Source organism: Dreissena polymorpha, chromosome 4 (assembly GCF_020536995.1).
Source record: "Dreissena polymorpha isolate Duluth1 chromosome 4, UMN_Dpol_1.0, whole genome shotgun sequence".
NCBI lineage: Eukaryota > Metazoa > Mollusca > Bivalvia > Myida > Dreissenidae > Dreissena > Dreissena polymorpha.
The window spans coordinates 136790168-136798160 of NC_068358.1; positions in this window are offsets into that span (position 1 = coordinate 136790168).

Consider the following 7993-nt stretch of genomic DNA (forward strand, 5'->3'; position numbering starts at 1 on the left):
TTGAATATATGGTTAAATTTTGTGTTTCGATCTAGTTTACTTCTAAAGTATCAAGGCTATTGCTTTCAAACTTCAAATACTTTCATGCTATCATGAGGTTACTGTTCCTGGCAAGTTGAATTTTACCTTGACCTGTGAATGACCTTGACTCTCAAGGTCAAATTATAAAATTTTGCTAAAATTGCCATAACTTCTTTATTTATGATTAGATTTGATTGATACTTTGACAAAAGTACTCTTACCTGACATACCACAATAGACTCCACCCAAACCATCCCCCGTGCCCCCCCCCCCCCCCCCCCCCCCCCCCCCCCCCCCCCCCCCCCCCGAATCCTCCCCCCCACACCATACACCCCTCTTCACTCCACCCTTCCTCCTTTGTGATTGAAATTGAGAGTCCCTTCACCTTTAAAAAGAAAATAGATGAGCGGTCTGCACCCGCAAGGCGGTGCTCTTGTTTGTTTTTATTATGCCCATGAAGTATATGTGTTAGAGGGTGGGGGGGGGGGTTCGTAAACACATTTAAACTTTTACAGTGTTTTCATATCAATGAGTACTCAACCCCTATCGTAAATGAGCAACGTAAGAATCAGTCCAGAATCATCTCCCCTCGAAGTTGAGAAAAATATGAAATTACGCTTACAATATGAAGCAGATTTTTTAAAACTTACACAGTTCTGTTCCATTAATGAAAACTGCACATGGATGCCAGTAAAAAAAAGGAAACCAATGTAAATAAAATGAACTATAAAATATTTGGGGGTTACAACACAAAATCATAGATAATGGTTATTTGGGGGTTATAACACAACATCATAGATAATGGTTATTGGGGGTTATAACACAAAATCATAGATAATGGTTATACCTGCTGTATCTTTTTCTATTTTGTTTACAATAATCGGCCAATATATTAAATTTACAGTAGAAAAAAATCATTTCATGTAACTTCATTGAGTGCCTTTTACACTGAAATTCCCGACGCCCTTTGATGCTTTGCATCAATACTTATCTTGTAAATGTTTCAAATTTACTAAATATACCCATCATGCACGATAGACAAGAGGGCCACGGGCCATGCAGCGCTCAACTGATAGATACCCAAAATAACAAAACTATTCTGAGAAGGTGGATTTCAGAAGAAACAAGTCTTAAAGAGGCATACAATTAATTTCTAGGCACATTATTGATGACAAACTTTTTATTTAAATTGAAATCATTAATAATTATGGAGGCAAACTCTACAAGAACAAACCAATTACAGTTGCAGTTGGTCTCTTCTTCAAAAGAATAACAAGGGCTGTTTGTAAAACATGCATGCCCCCCATATGGGCTGTCAGTTGTAGTGGCAGCCATTGTGCGAATACGTTTTTTGTCACTGTGACCTTGACCCCCGACCTAGTGACCTGAAAATCAATAGGGGTCATCTGCCAGTCATGATCAATATACCTATGAAGTTTCATGATCCTAGGCCTAATAATTCTTGAGGTATCATCAGGAAACCATTTTACTGTTTCAAGTCACTGTGACCTTTGACCTAGTGACCTGAAAATTAATAGGGGTCATCTGCAAGTCATGATCAATGTACCTATGCAGTTTCATGATCCGAGGCGTAAGCATTCTTGAGTTATCATCCGGAAACCATTTACTATTTCGAGTCACCGTGACCTTGACCTTTGACCTAGTGACCTGAAAATCAATAGGGGTCATCTGCCAGTCATGATCAATGTACTACATGAAGTTTCATGATCCTTGGCGTAAGCATTATTGAGTTATCATCCCGAAACCATTATACTGTTTGAAGTCACTGTGACCTTTGACCTAGTGACCTGAAAATCAATAGAGGTCATCTGCCAGTCATGATCAATGTTCTTATGAAGTTTCATGATCCTAGGCGTAAGCATTCTTGAGTTATTATCCGGAAACCATTTAACTGCTTTGAGCCACTGTGACCTTGATCTTTGACCTAGTGACCTGAAAATCAATAGGGGTCATCTTCCAGTCATGATCAATGTACCTATGAAGTTTCATGATCCTTGGCGTAAGCATTCTTGAGTTATCATCCGGAAACCATTTTACTGTTTGAGTCACTGTGACCTTGATCTTTGACCTAGTGACCTGAAAATCAATAGGGGTCATCTGCCAGTCATGATCAATGTACCTATGAAGTTTCATGATCCTAGGCATAAGCCTTCTTGAGTTACCATCCGGAAACCATTTTACAATTTCGAGTCACTGTGACCTTGACCTTTGACCTAGATACCTGAAAATCAATAGGGGTCATCTGCCAGTCATGATCAATGTACCTATGAAGTTTCATGATCCTAGGCCTAAGCATTCTTGAGTTATCATCCGGAAACCATTTTACTATTTCGAGTCACTGTGACCTTAACCTTTGACCCAGTGATCTGAAAATCAATAGAGGTCATCTGCCAGTCATGATCAATGTACCTATGAAGTTTCATGATCCTAGGCCTAAGTGTTCTTGAGTTATCATCCGGAAACCATCTGGTGAACGGCTCCGACCGACGGATCCGACCGATATGTGCAAAACAATATACCCCCTCTTCTTCGAAGGGGGGCATTAAAAATACTTGTGAATTATTCAAATGGAGAGATTTCAATAGCAGCTCCTGACATACCATTGAACAAAAGGTCAAATAAGAGTCAAATGCAACTGTTCTGGTTGTTTTACAGGGTTAATCACTATGCGATTTTCTGGTATACCCAGTAATAATCTTAAGTAATGAAACTATTTGAGTATTCAATTTGGGTGTTGTTCATGTTTTTAAATCCATCACAAGTAACATCAACATCAACATAATCCCCAATAATCATTGTCAATTACAACTTACAATCTTATTAATTTAAGGTCGCCTAGGCGTAGTGGATATGGTGTCTGCCTAACAATCGAGAGGTCACCGGTTCGATCCCCACTGTGGGAGCGTTCTTTAGATCTTCCCCATAGACACCAAGGAAAGGGAATCGAGAGCGTTTTATATAAGCCTTAGTACTGTAGGATCTTTTTAATGATTTTAATCATTTTCTGAAAGAAGCCACTTCATTCTGTGTTATTAGGTTGCACCACAGCAATATTAAAACTAAACTAACACTATCAGTGGCATCCATGTTTTAAACAAGAGGCCCAAAGGGCCCTGGGTCGCTCACCTGAGAGACTAAGATAGAAAGAAACAATGATTGAAAATCTTAAGCAAATATTTCAAATTATTGGTATGACAAGACTGACTTTAAAAATAAGGTGTTCCAAAGTATTCACAATAGGCCTATATAGAAAATTACCCCACCCACCTTGGCGGCCATGTTTTTAATGCCCAGATTATAAAAAAAAAGATATACATGTACATGTATATAAGGAAAATGTTTCTTAAAACTTCCCCATCACCAGGCAGCCATGTTTTTCCACTGATCACAAACATTTTCAAACTCATCCGAACATATCAATAAAACCAATGTTTTGACCAAGTTTCATGATGTTTGGGTAAAAAATGTGACTTAGAGTGTTCACAAGAATTTTTAGAATATCAATATAAGGAAAATGACCCCCTCCCCCATTTTCAAACTCAACCGTCGTATCCAGGAAAGAAAATGTTCTGTCCAAATGTCATGAAGATTGGGCAACGAATGTGTCTTCTAGACTGTTCACATGTTTTCACTATATACATATAGAGAAAACTGCCCCACCCCCTGGCGGCCATGTTTTTTTTTACTGATCACGACTATTTTCAAACTCAATCAAGATATCCATAAAAACCAATGTTTTGACCAAGTTTCATGATGATTGGACACAAAATGTGACTTCTAGAGTGTTCACAAGCTTTTTTTTACTAAAGAAATATAAGGAAAAAGACCCCCCCCCTGGCGGCCATGTTTTTTTTTACCGATCCGAACCATTTTCAAACTCAACCGTCGTATCCAGGAAAAAAATGTTATGACCAAATTTCATGAAGATTGGGCAAATAATGTGTCTTCTAGACTGGTCACATTTTTTTCACTATATACATATAAAGAAAACTGCCCCACTCCCTGGCGGCCATGTTTTTTCACTAATCACAACTATTTTCAAACTCAATCAAGATATCCATAAAACCTATGTTTTGACCAAGTTTCATGATGATTGAACAAAAAATGTGACTTCTAGAGTGTTCACAAGCTTTGTTTACTATATAAATATAAGGAAAAGACCCCCCCCTGGCGGCCATGGATTTTTTTTTTACCGATTCAACCATTTTCAAACTCAACCGTCGTTTTCAGGGAAACACATGTTCTGACCAAATTTCATAAAGATTGGGCGAAAATGTGTCTTCAAGACTGTTCACATGTTTTCACTTAATACATAAAGACAAAACTGCCCCACTCCCTGGCGGCCATGTTTTTCCACTGATAACGACCATTTTCAAACTCGTCCGAGACATCCACATAACCAATGTTTTAACCAAGTTTCATGATGATTAGGCAAAATTGTGACCTAGAGTGTTCACACGCTTTATACTCAATAAATATAAGGAAAAGGACCCACACCCTGGCGGCCATGGTTTTTTTTACCGATCTGAATTATTTTTAAACTCAACCGTCGTATCCAGGAAACACATGTTCTGACCAAAGTTCATAAAGATTGGGCGAAAAATGTGTCTTCAAGATGTTCACACGTTTTTCACTAAACCTGGCGGCCCATGTTTTTCCACCGATCATGACCATTTTCGAACTCGTCCGAGATATCTATAAAATCAATCTTCTTTCGCGCAACTCACCTTCCAATGATGGTGAACAAATGATTTTAAATCTAACAATGAAAGACATAGTTGTGGTCCGGACAAGCTTGTTCCGCCAGCCCGCCCGCCGACATTCGCCAATCTAATAACCAGTTTTTTCTTTCGGAAAACCTGGCTAAAATGATTAAATCATGGCAATTTTATCAACTATAACGAACGTTTGAGCAGAAAGTGGTGTTTACTATTCAGCGATAAGAGACATTATTGATTCACACTCTTTTAAAATATGCTAGTCAGCTTTTGTTTGTACCTACCGCGCGTGCTCAAATATCGGAAATACCCAGACTGGAGTGGTTCCGAATAACAAATATTACCCACATGTCCAACATAACTCTTGAAATTTAAGAGTGAAGTTGCATTCTCTTTAATACTTAAAGAAGTTAAGACGCATGTGTAAAAATATTACACGATATATACATTTCCAGAAAGGAAATTCATTTTTGTGTTGATTAAGACCGGGTTCATGAAATCGCTGCCAAAATTGATGTTCAAACGATGCACCCCGTTTTCGGATGATTTCGAGTTGGATACCTTGTTATATATATATTTGAAAGTGATTTTTTTCCCCATAAAAGTTGATTTTTCGTTATAATATGATAATTTTATCGTTCAAAATGATGTTTTCACTAATTTATCATAGCCACACGCTAACCACCTGTGGTTAGATTTTAATGTCCCATTGTTTTACAAATCTTCATGTACTTTCTCATAATGTTTGTTTTAAGAATATCCCAATTTAGCTCCAAAATGGTTCTGGCCTTTTTAGCTCACCTGAGCATAACGTGCTCATGGTGAGCTTTTGTAATCGCCTTTGTCCGTCGTCCGTCGTGCATCGTCAATTGTCAACATATATTTTGCCTTGTGAACACTCTAGAGGCCACATTATTGTCCGATCTTCATGAAACTTGGTGAGGACATTAGTCCCAATGATACCTCGACCGAGTTCGAAACTGGGTCATGCTGGGTCAAAAACTAGGTCACTAGGTCAAAATAAAGAAAAAACCTTGTGAACACTGTAGAAGTCACATTTGATGCCCAATCTTCATGTTACTTTGTCAAAATGTTTGTCTTAATGATATGTTGGTTGAGTTGAAAAATGGTTCCGTTCCGTTTCAAAACATGGCCGCCAGGGGCGGTGCAGTATTCCTTATATGGCTATATAGAAACCTTGTGAACACTCTAGAAGTCACAATTTTTGCCCAATCATCATGAAAGTTGGTCAAAACATTGGTTCAATTGATGTCTCGGACGAGTTCGAAAATGGTCGAGATCGGTGAAAAAACATGGCCGCCAGTGGGCGGGGCATTTTTCTCTATATGTATATAGTGGCAGTTTTCCCTATTTGGCTTTAGAGAAACCTTGTTAACACTCTAGAAGTCACAATTTGCCCAATCATCATGAAAGTTGGTCAAAACATTGGTTTTATTGATATCTAGGACGAGTTTGAAAATGGTCGGGATCAGTGAAAAAACATGGCCGCCAGTGGGCGGGGCATTTTTCTCTATATGTATATGGTTAAAATATGTGAACACAGTAGAAGTCACATTTTTGGCCCAATTTTCATGAAATTTGCTCAGAACATTTGTTTCCTTGATACGAGAGTTGAGTTCAAAATTGTTCAGGTCAGTTGAATAACATGGCTGCTAGGGGGGGGGGGGGGGGCAGTTTTCTCATTATTGTTTTGCTCATGTCGTTCCTCCTTCCACCAGATGGTTTCCGGATGATAACTCAAGAGCGCTTATGCCAAGGATCATGAAACTTCATTGGTGCATTGATCGTGACTCGCAGATGACCCCTATTGATTTTCAGGTCACTAGGTCAAAGGTCAAGGTCACGATGACTCGAAATAGTAAAATGGTTTCCGGATAATGAATCAAGAACACTTGTACCTAGGATCATGAAACTTCATAGATACATTGATCATGACTCGCAGATGACCCCAATTGATTTTCAGGTCACTAGGTCAAAGGTCAAGGTCACGGTGACCCAAAGCAGTAAAATGGTTTCTGGTGATAACTAAAGAACGCTTATGCCTAGGATCATGAAACTTCATAGATACATTGATCATGACTCACAGATAACCCCTGTTGATTTTCAGGTCACAAGGTCAAAGGTCCAGGTCAAGATGACCCCAAATAGTAAAATGGTTTACGGATGATAACTCAAGAACGCTTAGGCCTAGGATCATGAAACTTCATAGGTACATTGATCATAACTCGTAGATGACCCCTATTGATTTTCAGGTCACTAGGTCAAAGGTCAAGGTCACGATGACCCGATATAGAAAAATGGTTTCCGAGTGATAACTCAAGAACGCGAAGGCCTAGGATCATGAAACTTCATAGGTACATTAATCATGACGTGTAGATGACCCCTATTGATTTTCAGGTCACTAAGTCCAAGGTCAAGGTCACGGTGACCCAAAATAGTAAGATGGTTTACAGATGATAACTCAAGATTGCTTATGCCTAGATCATTACATTAGGTACATGATCATGACGAAGATGACCCCTATTGATTTTCAGGTCACTAGGTAAAGGTCAAGGTCACGGTGACCTAAAATAGTAAATGGTTTTTGGATGATAACTCAATAAGGCTTATGCCTATGATCATGAAACTTCATAGGTACAATGATCATGACTCGCAGATGACCTATTTATTTTCAGGTCACTAGGTCAAAGTCAAGGTCACGGTGACCTGAAATAGTAAAATGGTTTCTGGATGATAACTCAAGAACACTTATGCCTAGGTTCACGACTTCATAGGTACAATGATCATGACTCGCAGATGACCCCTATTGATTATCAGGTCACTAGGTCAAGGTCAAGGTCACGGTGCCTGAAATAGTAAAATGGTTTTTGGTTGAAACTCAAAAACAGTATGCCTAGGTTCATGAAACTTCATAGGTAGGATTGATGACTCGCAGATGACCCCTATTGATTATCAGGTCACTAGGTTAAAGGTCAAGGTCACAGTGCCAAAAAACGTATTCACCAACGGCTGTCTAGGTCCACGGTGACTCAACTTAGAAAAATGGATTCCGGATGATAAGTCAAGAATGCTTACGCCTAGGATCATGAAACTTCATAGTACATTGATCATGACTTGCGAGATGAAACAATGATAAAACTTGCACAGGATGGTTTTGGGATAAATCTAGGTCAAGTTTGAATTTGCTAAAGATTGAATGAAACCGACTCCTC